Below are 19,306 nucleotides of genomic sequence, written 5' to 3'. Positions count from 1 at the left end.
TCCCAAACACATGTTCTAGACATTGTTTTTGCTTCATTTTCACCCAACATTCATGATAACAAAGCTCTGTTTTCATAGAGCACTTTTCTCCTAAAAAATCCTAAGTGCTTTGAACATTACCCATCCTTGCAGTGTTCCTCCGAGGTAAGTGGGTGGTAGTATTTTTATCGCTTTCTATTAAAGCAGAGGCAGAATTCACTGCACCAGGATCCCCTGGAAAGCAGAGCGATCTGGACTTAGTGAGTCTCTGCTCTGTTTCATTTATTGGCCACCATAAACCTGCTCCTGATAGAACTGTGCATAGAAGCATCTTTGCAGGCAGACTTATATGCATGCATTTAAATGGCTTCCAAGAGACATTGATTATGGAATTTGGAGTCTGAATGTAAGTGGAATTTGAAATGAGCCTGACTGGGAAATTGTTCTGAAAGAAAAACACATTCAGAACTATGAATTAGATTCTACCCACCCTTAAGTCCAATTCAAATGCCAATTTCTCTAAGAAAATAAACCCATCCTCCCCCTGGATTTCTCATAACCCTTTGCATGTTCTTCTTTTGTGGCATATAATTCACTCTACTTTATTCTGCTGCTCTTCATTGCAGAGTCTGTGCCTGATTCACCTCTGCAAATAGCCACTCACAATGTTTCCTGGAATGGAACGAAAGGAAGTAACCTCTGTTGTTTACAACTATGGTGGAACCTAAAACTTCTTCCACCAGCAGCTCTGGGAGACCAGCTTTAAGAGCCAACCCTGCAGAAGGGCATGGTGCAGTGTCTTCACCTCTTTAGAGTGTTCCTGACCCCCACTGATGACAGGGCCGAGCGAGACTGGCCAGCTACCGGCCTCCCAGGTGTGGTGTGAACCTCGGATGTGCCGGGCCATCGAAGTATCTGCTGCTCTGATGAAAGGCACTTTAAGCAGAGTTGCTTGTTTAAAATAAATAATGCCAATTCTCGAGCTGCCCCTGGCTCCCTTAGATGTTTCTAAGAGGTGCCAACGAAGCCCACAAAACATCAGTAATGAAAAGGAAGGGGGAGCGAGTTCTTTTTGTCATAACAGTGAACTGTGAGTCATGTCTCCTAACTCATCGAGAACATACAAAGGAAGCCAATCAGTGGGGGTGCACCCTAATAGGATGTTTCTCCAGTGACTCAGGCAGGCCTGGAATGAGGAGCAGCCTGAATCAAGCCAAACAAGTATATTTTTAAATATGGGAGGGCGCGCTTCCTGGTACAATATGATGATGAGTCCTACACACTCACATGCTTATTTTAGCCCAGGCACTGAAATGTGTGGGCATGGTCTCTGCAGAGCCTTCTCCTGTGGTCATGTTTTGTTTTGTCAGTGGGGAGGGATGTTTAGTGGTTAACAGGCACCGGCAAGAATATGTCTCAATGCAAAACTTCAGTGTAAAGAGACGAAGTATTTTTGAGTGTTGTGGCTTCAGTCACTTTGTGCCATCAGACAAGAACCACTTCACAATGAGCCATGCATTCCACAAACATTTTTTGAAGACCTGAGTCCTGAGGATACAAAGACAGGGAAGGCATGGTTCCGAGTCCCCAGGATCTTAGAATTCCTATGGGGAGACACAAAAACAAACAGAAGTGGGAAGTTGGCAGAGGGTGAGAGGGAGACGCTTAGAAGTGTCAGCCTCTAGATAATAGGAATAAAAGCATTCCATAGAGGTGCTGACAGCTGCATTGGATCTTAAAGACCTGTAGGAATTATCCCTGAGAAGGGGAATGGGCTGAGGAAGGGTGTTAAGTCATATGTTGGTGTCTAGAGGTCTTGCAAATGGTGTATTTGATCTTTTTGGTCATTTTATTTTGTTCTTAAAATTTTTAAGTTCTTTTCTTCCTCTCCCCTGAAAAATACATTCTGGAAGTTTTAGTTTTAAAAACTTGCCCTGAAAGTGGCTTCTTCAGGGCAAGGCATTGTCTGCATTTATTAAGGATTTTGGACTTTATCTGAGGGATTTTAAGCAGAATGGCTTAATTATTTTCACTATGAAAAAGCACTAACAAAAGTAAACTCTTGTTATTGCTGTATCTGTGTCTTGCTGGGGCTGTAGTTAGACTTTAACAAACTCTGTATGTGGGCCAGTGAGGAAAATGGATGCTTCTTGAGGGTGGGACACCATTTTGAAGTCTTCTGTCATAATCTGGGAGATGAGCACTTGAGCCAAGACAGGAGGAAATAAGTTTAGGATATGAAGGTGACTGAGAGAGAAGTCAAGGCTGACCTGGACAGCCAAGTAGATGAGTAGCTGAGGTGGAAAACCCAGTAAGTTTGGATAGTGAGTTCAGTTTGGGTCACTTTGACTTTGAGGTTACTAAGGGACATCCAGGGGGACTTGTCCAGTAAGGAGCTGGTTGTCTGGAACTCAGGGGAAGTGCACGGGCTTGAAGGGGAGATTTGGCAGCTGTGAGCATGGAATTTGCTGGACTAGATGAGTTTTGCTAGGGCAAGAGTGAAGAGAGAGAAGAGAAAGATGAGATCAGAACCTTGGGTAGAAAGGAAACCTGAAAACCAAGAACAAGTCTGTGAAGGAGACAAGGGAGAACAGTGAGATTGGGAAGAAGAGCAGTTATCTAGCATTAGTGGGCTGTTGTCCTTATGTTTTCCCTCTAAGATCCTAATGGCTGTTGGATAATTTTGAAGGCATTCATGAAGAATCCACCTGTGTATATACATGCTAGATATAATGTCTTTCTCAGCAGGAAACATGGTGCCATATTGGGTATTTTATGGTACATTCTAGTGACTATAGGAGATGTTCTGGTCACATGTGTAACAGAAATGGTCTCTGTTTTTAGGGAGTTGGATAATTTTTATAAAATGGAAGTTCCTGAATGCATTTGTCAGGGGAGAGGGAAAGAACTCTTTCAAAATATCAAGAACAAAATCAAATCAAAAAAATAAAATAACTGTCTACAAAGAATGAGAATTAAAGTGTCTGAGAGCATTAACTTTTATTTCATATAGAAGGAAGGTCTGAGAATTTCCAACAGAATCTTCCTACTGAGGCTAAAAGCACTTTATTTTTAGTCTTATCCTTATTTAGGTTTTCATTAAGATGCATCCTTATCTAAGATGACCTCTTTTTGGTGAGGGTTTAAAACGAAAGGGAGAAAAAGATGATGGCCAAGAAGCTGGAGGCCAAAATAAAACTCGCTGAATTTGGTTTAAGGCTAATTCAACTGGAGGCAAAGTCTGCAGTTGGATAACAACCACCCCAAAATACAGGGATGTTATAGAAACTGCAGGGGTTAATTGTCATTCTATGTCAGCAAGACTGGATGGGGGAGGGGAAGTAGCCGATATTCAGCATAAGAAGAATTTAGATAATTAATGAAGGGTTACAGTATATCTTCATCTATCAGTTTAAGCCTGAATTCTTCAGAAACACACATTTCTAAGGCAGATTCTATGCATGCATCCATTCCAATGGTCCAGGGACAAGAAACCAATGTTCAATCAGCTGGAATGCCAATTAGTCCACAATGCTGTGTAAGATGGAAAAAAAACTAGTCTCACTAAAACAATAATAAGAGCTTAAACCTAATTTTACTAGTGCTTTTTAATAGTGAAAATCATTTTTATCAACTACAAAACCAAATTCACTTCCAGGATGTGTGTATGCTCAAGACAAGGAGACACGTTCTGGGAGCACACCCTACGGAATATATGCCATGTTCCACTCAAATTCACGTTGCAAGATATCACCAAAACACTGACAGCTGGTTTTCTGTTTGTTTGTTTGTTTTTGAGTCTGTTTTGTGAAATAAAGAGATTCGGTCCCAACATAATCTTTTTTGAAAAAGAAATCAGAGTGCGTGGGATTTTTTTTTTTTTTTAATGAGTGGAAGTGATCTAATTTGGCTCTTTATTGATGAGACCCTGGGGGTAATCATGGATATGTGTGTGATGAGTCAGGGTCAAAGGGGCCTGGTGGTCTTATGTGAACTCTGGGCAAATTCTTACCTAACTGTGTAATGGTTAGGATAGCCATACATAGGTTAGTACGTAGCTAAAAAGCTACTGGGGCGGGGAGACCTCCGAATGAATGCACTGGTTATGTACATACTGATTCAGAGCACAAGCCCTGCAGGCTGATTGCCTCCTACAGGCACATTCTGGCTGTGTGACCTCGGACAGGTCTCTTAGCCACGCTGTGCCTTGGTTTCCTCACCTGGGACATAGAGATGGAAATCACACGTGGCTTATGATTAATTCTCATATAATTAAATCATTTAATTTTAAAGCACTGAGAACAGTGGCTCATATATATTAAGCACTATGTAATTGTTTGATGAAGATAAAGATTGGTCTCACTAGCTTGATTTCTTAATCTTTCAGGATATTAGCCTGCATTAAAAGAGATAAATTTTATAGATCCTTCTTTATTAGGATAAGGATCTATTAAGCCAATGAGCAAATAAATGTCCCTGAAACTAAGAGTCTACAAATTGTTGATTTTCCCCCCAGCATTAAAACATTAGCGTTTCATTGGGAATACATGTCTGCCATAGATAAATTGGCAAAAGCAGTGCCGTCTTACCAACTGTAAAACTTGCATATCCAAAAATTATCTTCGTTAGCAAGATCAAGTCTTCGTTAAAATGGTCGGTCTGAGAAGGAAGAAATGGAATTAAATTTATTTTTAAAGCACAGTAAATAGGCATTCTAGAAAGTATTCACTTTCTGCTTTAAAAATTGCCAGTGGAGGGAAATCGCTGCCCGGTGAGCAGCAGGATAGCAAAGACTCTGGACCCAAACCATTGTGTAACCCAGGCTCTGCCTCCTATTAGCTCTGTGAGCCAAGCCCCATCGCTCCTCCACACCTCAGTTTCTTCATCTGCACAGTGGGATGATAAGGCTGCACCTACTTCATAGAATTGTTTTGATGATTAAATGGGAACATACTTGGAAGGAGCTTAGAACAGTTCTTGGTACATGCTCATTGTGAAATTCTAATTTGCTGCTTTTCTAGGCTGCTCACCTTCTGATTGGCTGAAGTCATTTCCCCCAAGTGTCTTGTTATTCAGATTATGTCCTTTTCAAGTTTTCCAGCCAGCTGTTTCTGGTTTGATATGTAATGCCTCATCCTTTGATTTCCTCGTTCTGGTAAATCTCAGTCAAGTGCCTGTGTGAAGCTTGACCTTTTCCTAAATTATTATGGCGATGCTTGAGGATATGCTTGGGGCCTGGTGTTCTGTTCATACACTGAGGGCCTCTCAGTCCCTCCACACAGACCTGCCCACATAATCCTGGGCAGGAGAGAGACGTGCTTCTTATCACGCTGTCTTGTTTAAGAGGACTGAATGGAACTATATATAGGCAGAAATATTAGGGACTTAACTCTTGTTCACTGATATAAATCTCCATCCTCTCAAATCCCACATTGGCAAAAGCATGATTGTCAGTGGATTATTCCCTTAATATCCCCCCATACCTCCCTTAATTCCGCCACCCAGGGTAAATGCATTGTTCACACTGTCATGCAATCCTTAAGGCCATATGTTCCTTGTGACAGAGTCCAAGAAGGGCCCAAGACGGGCACTGGACTCAGTGTTTCCGCTCTGAGTGGGTGCGTGGTGAATGGGGGGGGGGGTGAGGGATGGTGAAGTGAAACCCCCTGCCAGGGCCTGGGTGTTGGCAGTTGATCTACAGAGGAGTGTTACGCCTCTGTATTTTAGGAACATCATCAGATTTGTTTTTCTTTTCTGTTGAATTTATGTGATTAATTTGCTTCCTTTATAATGTTCCTCATTGTTCTCCTAAGAGAACATCTATGCTTCGGTTTCAGAAAATTAAGGGAGAGAAGGAGGAAGACTTGGATCATTTTGCAGGTTGGATTGGTTTGAAGCAGGGGGCGAAACGTGTGGAGCCTTCCAAGTGCCCTTGTCATGGCAGAAGTTCTGAGGTGTGTGTTGTACAGAAGTGGGGGCATCCCTCCTCCTGTCCTTTAAGCAGTGCATGAAGTGGGGTGTGATGACATGTCACTGGAGGCACAAGGAGGGTCATCAAGGAAGGATGCGCAGGCATGTGTTGTTAGTGGGAGGCTGGCCATATGAGAACCATAAAGAATGCAGAAGTTACTAAAACCTCCTAGTTTTGCAGGCTCATAAGCAGGAGGGGGAATCCAATAAGGTGGAGGAGAAAATTAAAGATCTGTAGATGCACAAGGAAAGAGGCAGGTGGGCCAGGCTTGAGTGAAGTGCCTTTAGCAAAGGGATGAGCTTTGGAGGACAACTCCGTGCACTCCGTGAAGAGGGAAACCCAAGAGCTTAACATGTAGAACTACAAGCAGGGGTGGTTTATTTGATTAAGAGATAGAAACTGTGATTGGTTTTAGGGTTCCACCAGAGGTCAGAAAGAAGTTAGAAGGCGTAGAGTAGGGTCAGACTGGGAAGTGCTGGATGACTTGTTAACGCAATAGCATTTTATCCTAATAACTATAGGTAATCACTGAGATTTTAAGGGGAGTCATTTACTGAGCGGTAGAGACAAGAAAGAATGATGTGATGAATAAGCCTTGGCATGTCTGCTTCCCTTAATTTTGCATCTATTGGATTCAAGATTACTTATTTTTAGCCCCTTTTGCCAGCTCCCTGGCTGTGGCTAAGACTCTGAGCCTCAGGTCAAGGTGTAATCAATCCATGGTCATGTGATGGTGTACACAGTTCCTGCTGGGTTTTCAGTGAGGCACATCCCATCTGCTCCCGAATCTGCCTCTATCCCAGTATAACCTTTGAGTGCCCATCTCACATGGTTGGACAGGCAATTATTTATATCCATGCTAAATTTGCTGTGTGACAGGCTCTTAATGTGCCACTTCTCAGAATAATTTTCCTTATAAAGGAAGTTTTAACAAAGGCATGCAGAAATTTGCTTCTTGACTATGCTCTTCTTTGCCCTGCCTTGGATTATTTACCACCCAGCTAGAATTTTCTTCTTTCCTGATCTTCCACTGTACCCTCCCAATGTTCCAGCCACACCACCCCAGAAGGTAGGTAAAGTATAGTTAGCAAGGTAAATGTGCTTCACCCTTGGTTTTTGCGTCGCTAACTCATACGCAAACTTGATACTCCTTTGCAAATAATTCTTTTTTTTTTTTGCTCTTTTTTTCTTTTTGGGCCAAGAAAGAGCCCTTTCATAAACCTGTAAGTAGATCCAGAAACCATTAGTTTGCCAATAGGTCAGGTAATAAGGTGTCAAGGATCTAGTTTTCATTTTCTTGCATGTCTTAGTTGTTTCAGCCAGAGGACAAAGGAAAAGCGCAAATGCAGAGCATATCAATAAGACCATTTTTTTAATTATAAGCAAACTTCCAGGGGTCACTTAGCTTGCTCTTATCAGAAATTTTAATTTAATGGAATTTCTGCACATTTTGTGGTTTTGTTAAATGTCTCACAAAATGATGATGATATTGTTGCTCTAGAACTTTCCAGGGGATCTGAGTACCTTCACGAAGGAAGGTTCAAGTAAATAATATTTCACCACAAGCTAAACCTTGTGTTCAATTCAACATTTGGAAGGGAAAATCACACACCATATTTGTATTCTGCACAAGGTTTTACGGTTAATATTTATTGAGTGCTTATTATATGCCAGACACTGTGCTAAGTGTTTTATGGGAATCCTACTCTGTCTTCACTCAGTTGTACAAGCTATGAGTTACTGTTATTGTCGTCATAATAAGGGACTTCGAGGCATTAAAGTGTTTGGTTGGGATACACAGTTAAGGTGCAGAGGGTGGATTCTAGCCCCAGCCCTATCTCCAGAATTGACAGTCCTAGCCACTTAGCTCTAACATTTTTATCTGGTTTACCACTTGTCCTTAATATACTAAAATATCAAGTAAATGGATTCCAGAATAAGAGGAGTCTTCAAATTACCTGAATGTTAATTCCATTAAAAAGAGAAAAAGTAGAGTAAGAAAGGAGAAGGGAAGGTGTTACTTTATCATGCTCCTATTTAAAGCCCTTTAATGACTTCGCATTGCAGGAGTAATAAAGCTTGAACTTTCAATGTGGTCTTGTCTCCAAAGAGTTAGTTGATCTGATTCCTCCCACTCCTTCAGCCTCATCTTTTACTCATCTGTCTTTCCTCGTGAGCTCAAGGTCATTTGGATAATGAGTGACAGAGCCAGGATCCAAGCTCAGACAGATTGGCTCCAGGGCTATGCTATCTTAACCACCTTGCTAGTTGGATGGATGGACAGGTGGACATGCACATGGACACATGAATGGATGGATGGAAGGAAGAAAGGAAGGAAGGAAGGACGGACGGAAGGAAGGAAGGAAGGAAGAAAGGAAGGAAGGAAGATCTATAAATGAATGGGTGAAGGAAGGGAGGGAGGAAGGAAGGAAACTCATTTAAAAGAAACTTGTGATTCTTCTTAGAGTTCATACACAACCAGAGAAGTCTATTATAGCTTTTCCATCAGCATCTGCAATATTCTTCAGTGAGGTCAGGATCCTCATTTGCAGAAGAAAATGCAAGCATATAATTATCCATCCAACAGATGGAATTATACTAAAGTCCAGGTGTGGAGAGTTGCACCTGACCAACTTTAGAAGCTGATACCAGTTAGGTAATTGGACTAGGATGCCTAAACAGACAGGTTATATGCTTCTTTATCCAGCTAGTCAACCTGGCTAGATAAAATGCCAAATCCCTGTTTCCAGAGGTGATGGGTAGGGCAAACAGCACCACTTTTGAGAAGCCCATCTAAATCATCTGCTATTCTTTTACCCTGTCTAAAACGTTATTGTCCCTTTTTGAGCACCCAGAAAGCTCATATTCTACTTTTTAAGGTTAACTTTTTATGTAAGTGTAACTTAAATGCATAGAAATGTTCAAATCCTAAAAGTACAACACAGCTCAATGAATTTTCCAACCACCAACTAACTATCCACCTAGCTACTTTCTGTCTAGATCAAGATCAAGTGTATTATAGAACCATCAGAGACCCTTCTGGGTTGCCCTCCTCATAATTTCTTCCCCTCTTCAAAAGAACAATAATCTGTTTCCACTACCATAGATGAATTTCACCTGTTTGGTACTTTAGATAAATAGGACCATATAGTATGTTCTCTTTTGTATAGGGCTCTTTTTGTTCAACATTATATTTTCAATTCATTCATGTTATTGTGTATAGAATATTTTTTTTAAACTCGTATCTTTGTAGTAAATATGCTGCTATAGGAATAAGCTATAATTTATCTAATCTCTTAGATGGACGTTTGGGTTTTTCAAGTTTGGGGCTGTAACAAATAGTGCTGGTCTGAACTTTCTTATACATTTCTTTTGGAGCACATGTATGCATTCCTGTTGGGTTTGTCTGTTTGGGTAAAATTGCCATGTCATAGAGTATGACTATTTTGGTTTAACTAAATACTACTGAAGTGGTTTTCAAAGCGGTTGAGCCAGTTTACACTTGTACCAACAATGTGTGAGAATTCCATTTGTCCCACATTTTTATCCACACTTAGGATTTTCTGTCTTTTCATTGTAGCCATTCTGGTGGATGTTTGAAAGTATCTCATTCTTGTTTGACTTACATTTTCCTGATGACTAAAACAGCTGAGTACTTTTTTATGTGTTTATTGGTCACTTAGATATCCTATTGCATGGAGTGCCTATGGCACTCCATTTTTCATCCATTTCTTTATTGGGTTGTCTGTCTTTTTCTTATTGACTTATAGGGGTATTTATATATCCTGGATAACAGTTCTTTGTCAGACGATATTGCAAGTTTTTCTCCTACTCTGTGGTTGCCATCCTATTTTATCTTTTGATAAGTAGAAGTTCTTGATTTTAACTTAATCCAATCAAACCTTTTCATTCAGATGAATGATTTTTTGGTCCTGTTTAAGAAAACTTTGCTCATCTCAAGGGCATGAATATATTCTCCTATATTATATGGAAGCTTCATTGTTTTTCCTTTCACATTTAGAACTGTAATCCACTTAGAGTTGATTTGTGGATGGTGTGAGGTAGGGAATCATAATTTATTTTTTCCAGATGCATCTACAATTGGCCCAGCACAAGTTTTTGAAAATCCATTGTAGTGTCACCTTTGTCATATATCTAGTGACTGTATATACCAGGCTGTATCTGGACTCACTATTCTATTCCATTGATCTCTTTTTCCATCCATAGACTAAGAACAAGGGTAGAATTGCTGTGTCATAGCAATTACTGTTTTTAATTACTGTAGTTTTATGTTGCATCTAAAAGTGTAATTTCTCTAAATTTGTCATTTTAGCTACATAACAATAATTATTTTGCTATTAAAACTGGTAACAGCTGGCATTCATTAAGTCCTTATTTTATCTCAGTTAATATATGAATCATGTATCGCTATACATTTAATCCTTGCAGCAATCTGATGAGATCGGAGGCATTGTCTTTTTTTTTTAACCAGGAAATTGGGGTCCAGGGGAGGTATAAGTTGATCAAGGTCACGTTGCTATTAAGTAGTGAGACCAAGTTTTGAACCCAGGTCAACCTTGCTCCTGAACTTCTCCTCTTTTATTAACACATACTGGGTTGCCTGGGATGGACCTTGGCTCCTTCTTGCTGAATTGGCTGTCCATTGGTGCTAGAGTCTGATTTTCAGTCCTAACACTATAGTTGGTATTCTTTTTTCCTCTCTCCATGTCCTTAAAAAAGGCCCATAGGGAAGGTGAACAACGAAGCATTGGATTAGCTACTGTGTGTCTTTTCAGTGTGGATTTCATACTATTTTTAGGCATGATAGAGGATAGAAAAGAATATTTAGAGTTCTGTTAAACCAGGCTTCGGGAGCTGGAAAGAACTGAGCAGGTTTCAAGCCTCTGATCCTCCTGTCCTGAAATAGTGGGGGTGGTAGCCTCTCTATTGGTGAAACTCAGCAGCGGTTAGGAAACTTCAGATTGTTTGCCCTCACTCACCTCTCCCACCTACAAAAGGTTCTGAACTTTCGGCATCTTCCCACACAGTACCAAAACCCCAAAACCAAGCCATGAAGAATATCGGGTCTAAAAATAGAAAACTCAGGGGCTACAGGGGTAAGATGTTCTGCAAAGTATAAGCATACATTTGCATCTGAGAATTCATAAATATATCATCTAGACTGACCCTAGAGCCACAAATAATTCTGATTTGAATTTCCATGCTGGGGATAACGAGTAAGATTTTATAACTGCTCTGGCAGTTTTCATGTATTAAACACTTTTGTGTATATATGATTTATCCCCTTCTTCCTGCAGCTCATAATTTTAAAACAAAATGCCCCTTACGTTAAGCCAGGGCTTATTTCTTTTTTGGTAAAAATCATCAGAATTTGCCTAGTGCTTCCCAAATCTGTGTCCCTCTGGTCACCTGCAAATGTGTTCACGGTCTCGCTGAGCATGACAAGGGTCATAGCACGGAACAGAGCTCTTCAGCATTTCAAAAATTCTATTTATCTTACAAAATTCCTGTGAAATAGCAAAAATTTTGTGCATTTGCCTGTGTCATCTTGTCATTCTATCTATAGTCAGGTAATTTTCTTATGTAATGGTCTGCATTAGGTGATATTAATAGGTTGAAAGGGTATAAAAACATCTAACAATTTTCTTATGAAAGACAGAATAAGTACTAGCTCATCAAATATTTTCCAAGCCTAGCAAATGCCATTTGGATGCCTTAACACCCTAAATGAAATGTGTAGCCATCCTGTCATTCAAAGAAATAATAATTTAGGAAATAATTCTAAGTTCAGTGCAGGTACAGCCTCCAGGTTGTATAATTGTTGGGCATTAGGGAGTTGAAAATACATTATCTGGTGTGTGCACGTATGTGTGTGCATAGTCTTAGAATTTTTGACTTGGTGGGAACTCTACCAGCCTGTCTCATTTACGGGTAAGAAATCTGGATCCCAGGGAGCTAAGATGACCTTCTGAAGGTTATGAGCAGCACTAAAATCCATTCTCTGTACTCCTTTCTTTGTTTCCTTGCTATACTGCAGAAGTCCTTGTTCTCTGAGACTCCAGTGACAATCATCGCCTCATCTCACATTATCCGATGGAAAATAGGAACAAATCTACTTTGAAAGACAAAGTGTGACAAAAGTGTACAGCATTCTTATTTTTAAAACATATGTGCATGGTTTATAGCTGCTTTCAAAGCTGGCCTATTTATAAATGAATTCGATGTCGGCAAATTAATAAGAACCCGTTTTACCCTCAGCCCTGAAAATACCTTCATATTCCAGACTTGAAACACCATTAAGTTGGTTCTTTTCTTTACAAAGTAGAATCTCATTGTGTTAAAAATAGTGTGCTTAAAAACAATTCAGTTTTTGAAAAGTCTTACTATTTTTGTCCCATTGAAAGTTTCTCTGTAAATTTCATTTATAAAATCATTGCTTAGTAATTCAACACTTTTTTCCCTTACTCTTTTTATTTTTAAAAAGCAGTAATAGACCTCACCCTCTGTGTTTTTGTTTGTTTGTTTAACCCCTGAGTTAAGGACCCCATTCTCGAGAGTTAGGCCATCCCTCTGCTGATGCAAGCTCACACTTCTCAGTGGGATGGCCTGCTCACCAGGGAGCATCACCATTCTGTTGCCTCACACCTGCATTGGGCTTGCTTCGTATAGTCACTGTTTCCACTGAATCCTCACAGCAACCTGGTGAAGTTTATACTGTTGTTGCCCCCAGTTAACAGATGAAAAGAATGAGGTATTGACAGATGAAATGACTTGCCCAGGTGACTCAGCCCAGTAGTGAAAGAACCAGGATTTGAACCTGGCAGTCTGGCTTCCAGTGTCTTCACCTCCTTTCTGCCATCATGAACTCTTGGACAACCCGTTTTGCCTTTTTCAGTGCTCTTAACTATAAAGAGAGTCAAGCAGATCAGACAGTCTGGATGGGTTCTTCCTGCTTGATAATCCTCGATCTTGAATATCTGCAATCTGACCATTTTAGAGAAAAAAATATATTCATATTTAATGCTTTATCCTTGCCTCTAATACTGGAACATCTTTAAAACAAAGAGTCATGAATCCCAAAATACATCAGAATCTTTTCATTGTTTCCCATATAACATGTCAAGGAACAAATTGTTTTTGATTTATTTTTATTGAAGTGCAGTTGACATACAATATTGTATTAATTTCAGATGCACAACACAGTGATTCAACATTTATATACATTATAAAGTGATCACCATGATAAGTCTAGCTACCATCTGTCACCATACAAAGTTGTGACATATTATTAACTATATTTCCTGTGCTGTACATTACATCCCTGAGTCTTATTTATTTTATAACTGGGAGTTGTTTGCCCATTCCTCACTGCAAAGGATGAATCTTTTAAAGAAGTTTAGGATAGGGGTGCCTGGGTAGCTCAGTTGTTGATGTGTCTGCCTCCTTCACCTCAGGTCATGATCCCAGGGTCCGGGGATCAAGCCCCACATTGAGCTCCCTGCTCAGTGGAGAGTCTGCTTCTCCCTTTCCCTCTGCTGCTCCCTCCGCTTGTGCTCTCTCTCTCACTCTCTCAAATAAGTCAATAAAATCTTAAAAAAAAAAAAAAAAAAGGAAAGAAGTTGAGGATAATGTCATTCCAGTCCCTTCATGTGGAGGATGCAAACATGTCTCTGGTGAGAGAATGCTGGGTTTGATTCCAGGCTCTGTCACTGTAAGTGACTTAATTTCACTATTCCCACTGTCCTCCTCTGTAAAATATGGATGATAACAGTAACTCTGCTGTTACTGAGGATTCAGAGTTGGGACAGGCAAAGCTCTTACAACAGTGGCCAGCATATAGCTTCCGGTAATTGCTGGCTAGTACTGTTCTCATAGCTCACCTCCTCTGGTCACCTTTATTCCTCATGAAACCTCCATTTAAGTTATGTTTTCCAGTGCTGCCACTCCTCACTAGGAACACAGACAGGACTGCTCGTCAGTCTCGAGGATCCCTCCTGCAGAGCATGTGTCCTGATGCTGACTCAGTCCTGCTATTAGCCATGGCTGTGTTGTCCCGGTGTTCTTCAGTCCCTGAGGCCTGTGGTTTCAAAACACAGAAGTAGGGTACTTTCTCCAGTATGCTTCCTGTGTGACTCCCGTTCTCCCAGCCTCCACCGCTTGCCCCTTCCTCCCTTGCCAGAAGGGGCAAGGAATTGTGCCCTCATACATTGACTTCTGGGGTCTGGCCCTCTGTCCGGGGACTATCCCATTTTTTACTTTTTCATGAACCATTAGGAGCTTATAAGAGCCTCTGAGACTTGGATATTATTTGGAGGTTTGAAGGAGAGGATGGAAACTTAGATTTAACTGTGTGTCAAGGCCCAGCCTCTGCCAAACACTTCACCTTCTACAGCCCAGGAGGTAACTAGTAGTGTGTCCATCTTACTGATGAGGAAGCTGGGGAGAGAGATGCTCACATCACCAACCTAGTGAGAACTTGAATCAAAACTCACCTGATTCTTTTTTTTTTTGCTTTAAATTTTTATTGTTATGTTAATCACCATACATTACATCACTAGTTTTTGATGTAGTGTTCCATGATTCATTGTTTGTGCATAACACCCAGTGCTCCACGCAGAATATGCCCTCTTTAATACCCATCACCAGGCTAACACATCTCCCCAACCCCCTCCCCTCTAGAACCCTCAGTTTGTTTTTCAGAGTCCATCGTCTCTCATGGTTCGTCTCTCCCTCCGATTTACTCCCCTTCATTCTTCCCCTCCTGCTATCTTCTTCTTCTTTTTTTTTCTTAACATATATTGCATTATTTGTTTCAGAGGCACAGATCTGTGATTCAACAGTCTTGTACAATTCACAGCGCTCACCACAGCACATACCCTCCCCAATGTCTATCACCCAGCCACCCCCTCCCTCCCACCCCCCCCACCACTCCAGCAACCCTCAGTTTGTTTCCTGAGATTAAGAATTCCTCATATCAGTGAAGTCATATGATACATGTCTTTCTCTGATTGACTTATTTCACTCAGCATAACACCCTCCAGTTCCATCCACGCCATTGCAAATGGCAAGATCTCATTCCTTTTGATGGCTGCATAATATTCCATTGTGTATATATACCACATCTTCTTTATCCATTCATCTGTCGTTGGACATCTTGGTTCTTTCCACAGTTTGGCTGTTGTGGACATTGCTGCTATAAACATTGGGGTGCACATACCCCTTCGGATCCCTACATTTGTATCTTTGTGGTAAATACCCAGTAGTGCAATTGCTGGATCGTATGGTAGCTCTATTTTCAACTTTTTGAGGAACCTCCATACTGTTTTCCGGAGTGGTTGCACCAGCTTGCATTCCCACCAACAGTGTAGGAGGGTTCCCCTTTCTCCGCAACCCCGCCAACAGCTGTCATTTCCTGACTTGTTAAGTTTAGCCATTCTGACTGGTGAAAACTCACCTGATTCTGAAATGTATGTTCTTTTCATTATGTAACACAGTGGGAAGGAGCCAGGTGCTATTTTTCTCCGGAGAGACTGTTGATCTGCCAGTGTTGATGGGTACGTGTATGCTCAGCATGTGAAATTTCAGCTTTAGGATCTGAATATCCCATAGGATTTTGACATAATCTGTAAGAATGATTGGTTGACCCTACCCCTCCCCATCAATAGGACCCCAAAGACCATTCATCAGATTTTTCTTCTTCCCTTCCTTATCTCCTAGAAATGTTCAAGTCTTTAAAGAAGCCATGTAGTGCACTGATAATGAAGATAAAAATAATACTTAATAGCCACTGTTTGCTAAACCTATCTGTGTGCTAGGTATCTTATCACATACTTTATATACATAATTTAATTTGATGATTATAAATTTTATAGGGTCATATATTTTACAGACTTGGGGACTTTCGTTGTCTAAGGTTACATAGTACGCTAGGGAGCCTCACGTTTGGGCTTTGAATGTAGAAGCTCTGTTTGAATCTGATCATTACACAGTCCTGCCTCCTCATTGCTACTTACTCCATGGCCTCCCATAATCCTGAGTGTGTTCTCTTACGCTAGTATCTGTGTGCTTGCATGAGTTTTAAATTTCCATATCAGTAATCATATGTCAAAGAGTAATGGAAAAATCTGAAAACGGTGACTTAAATCATACACAAGAAATTCCTTAGGAGGTCCGTTCAGGGTTGGTATGGTGATTCCACAGTGTCCTCAGGAGCTCCTTCTAAGTCTTCACTCTAGCGGATAGCCCTCACTTTTATGCTGACAGAATGGCTGCAGGGGCTCCAGTCATTACCGGACATGAAGCTGTGTTCTGAACTTGAAGAAGTTGAGGTGTGAATGCAGAAGCAAAAGGAACAAGACAGTCAAGTTAAAGATCCTTCCTGGAAACTCTACCCAGCATTCTCCGTGTATCTATCACTGGTTTGGATTGGGTCACTCTTGGTTATAAGAGAGACTGGGAAATGTACTTTTTTTTAGGTGGGTGCATTGTTTCAGTGAACAAAATCCGGGCTTATTAACATGGAACCCAACCTGCTAATTTCTTGAAATAAGTTAAATAAATTCATCTAGTATCACTCTTCCCCAGGGACTGACTATCTAGGGGAAACTTGGTGTGTTCTAGAGGCTGAGAATATCTTGAGAAGATGAAAAAGTTTGTTCAGTAGAAGTTTTAACCAGGTAGACTATGTCTTAGGTATTCAAGAGAGTTGTCAAGATTCAGCTTGACCCAACCCAAGGAAAGGGGAGGTAAGATCCAGAAGTGTAACCTGGTGATTTGAACCTAACTCCACTTAGACCAGGACTAGTAGGGGGAAAGCAGAGGAATCCTAGATTCTAAATATACCCTAAGCATTAATAGTTAAGGTCGTGCCACTTGTAAGATTTTACTTCATCAGTATCTTCTGTGGATATAAAAGCAATTCTTTCATATTTGTGTTGGGTGGGGAAGGTGCAGTAGAGGCAGAGTTAATTGGGAACCAGAATCAGGAAGTAAGTACAACCAGACAGTGATGGGCTTTGATGATGGGAGTTGCAATCTCAGCTATACCACTTGTGAGCCCTGTGACCTGGGACCTTGGAGAAGTCACCTAACCTTTCTAATTCTCCTATTTCTAATTAAAAGAAAAAAAAAAGAAATTGACAAAATCTTCCTCACATGCTTCTTGTAACAACTAACAGCAATGTAGAGCCCAGTGCCTGACGCAAGGTGGTAAGGCTGCTGTTCGTACTGTCATGTTGCAAGTGTTGTCCATCAGCAGGGGCTGGCTGTATACCTGCTGTGAGCCCCTCTGGACTGGAGAGGGGGGCAAGATCCTGGTTTCTCCTGGGAGAGGAGTGGAGAAGGTAATTGCCAATGCAGTAATCACAAGGAAATGTCCTGAGCTCTTGTCAACTAAGGCAGGAAGCCTGCTGGGTCAACTAAACTGCAGGTTTCAAATGCTTATTTGGGGCCTCCTAAAGAAAGCTCATGATGGAAGGTTTAATTTCTGCCAAGTTTTACCTTCCCTATATATAAAATGAAGATAAGCATAACGCCTACCTCCCAGGTTGTTGTGAGGATAACACCAGTAGAACTCCTGGGCACATGATATGTACCCAATAAATATTCTCTATTATTAATGATGTTTCTTCCCTCCCGCTTCAACCAAGCAAAAGCAGGGCTTGTTGGTCTCAGTTTTGTCTGGCTGTCTCAGCTTCAGTAATCCCATAAAAACTTTAACCTAGTTATAAAGTACACATATAATCACACTGGGCCCCAAAAGATACTCTGATAATGTGCTTAATAACGAATTCTTGGATGGCAGCAGTGTTTTAATTTTTATTTTATTTTTTATAAAGATTTTATTTATTTATTTGACAGAGAGACACACAGCGAGAGAGGGAACACAAGCAAGGGGAGTGGGAGAGGGAGAACCAGGCCTCCCGCGGAGCAGGGAGCCCAATGCGGGGCTCGATCCCAGGACCCTGGGACCATGACCTGAGCCGAAGGCAGACACTTAACAGCTGAGTCACCCAGGTGCCCTGCAATAGTGTTTTAGAGAGCTGTCGTGGACTTGTAAATTCCACTGGCTTCAGTGCTTATGAAAGTGAGACTGACAGCTCATTGCCCAGGGCAGCAAACACACAATCCGCCTGTGTTTACGGTCCAAGTTCTTTAAATAGCTTTGTGTTCCAGGTCAGAACTTCACTGTTGCCATTTTTCTGCCAGTGACACAGGCTGGGGGTTGGGGTGACATACGTTCTTGCTGCTCATTTCTGAGATGGGAACAGGCTTGACTAGGAACTGGCGGGGGGGGGGTGGTGGGAAGAATCAAAGAACAACCCATGTTCTTGGAAACGATACACTGGCACAACATTCATTATCATCACCACCACCTTGCTCCACGTTTGCGACGACTTCTATCCTTTCAAAGCATTTTCCGATGAGTCATGTCATTTGATCCTCTCCAAAACCTATGGAGATGGACAAGGAGACGTCATTAACATTTTTTAGTTAAAAAAAATCGAGGCTCAGATAGGTAAAGTGACTTGCTCCTAATTGGCATGGGCTGGACTTGAACCCAAATCTTCTGTCCTCAGACCCAAACCTTCCCTATGTGACTGTAGTTGCTGCTAGCCTGTTTCCTTACCTCGGTCTGGAAGACAACAGCATTTATGTATCTTCGTATCTACCCTTCTAGAAGTCTGGATCCCACTAAGATAGAAGAGGTTGGTGCATCATACATAGCTTGCGGCCCAGCCAGAGCAGAGTATGTTCCCTTAGGTTTGGTTAGGGTTCATTTCCTGCGGCCTGCACCAGAGGATTCTCTCCAAGTGGAATCCACCACATGGCAGGCAGAGGGCTTTCCCCACGTACAGAAGATCTTTGCTATAGACCCTACTCCAGCCCTACCCCATCCTCCTCTCCTGGGCTGGAAATTCCACCATTTGGAACCTTGAAGACTAACTGGCCTTAAAGAGATTCCAATTAAAATAGGAATTCTTTCACTATACATACAGCTTATATTAAAACAAACAAACAAACAAACTTAGGATACTGTTTTGGGTAGGGGGTGGTCACAAAACCTGGCTCCTTCCATTGTCCTCATCCATGAGGCATGAACCAGAAGAGGCATCGTGAAGATCCCATGAGATGTAGGTACAAGGACTATAAAAATATAAGTGGCCCAGATAGCAGGGAGGAAGAGCATGGCTGGGGTGCTGGTCTCGGAAGGAGGAGAGAAGTAGGCACCGCTAGAGCTCGGAGTGCTGGCTCTGACCCCCAGAAGCTCTGCATTGGGAAGGCACGAAGGCAGTCTGGCTGATGTCACGGTCTGGTCCAGGACTGGACCATTTG

General features: G+C 41.4%; 1 protein-coding gene across 4 annotated transcripts in view; it reads left to right on the top strand.

Moving 5' to 3' along the window:
* ELMO1 (engulfment and cell motility 1) overlaps nt 1-19,306 on the top strand; it is a 523,658-nt gene that overhangs the window by 343,755 nt on the left and 160,597 nt on the right. The window lies entirely within an intron of this gene.

Source organism: Eumetopias jubatus, unplaced genomic scaffold (genome assembly GCF_037043125.1).
Source record: "Eumetopias jubatus isolate StellerSeaLion01/CBP00866 unplaced genomic scaffold, mEumJub1_p1.0 scaffold_14, whole genome shotgun sequence".
NCBI lineage: Eukaryota > Metazoa > Chordata > Mammalia > Carnivora > Otariidae > Eumetopias > Eumetopias jubatus.
Note: the sequence above shows the minus strand (reverse complement) of the source record. Positions and strands in the feature narration are given on the sequence as shown.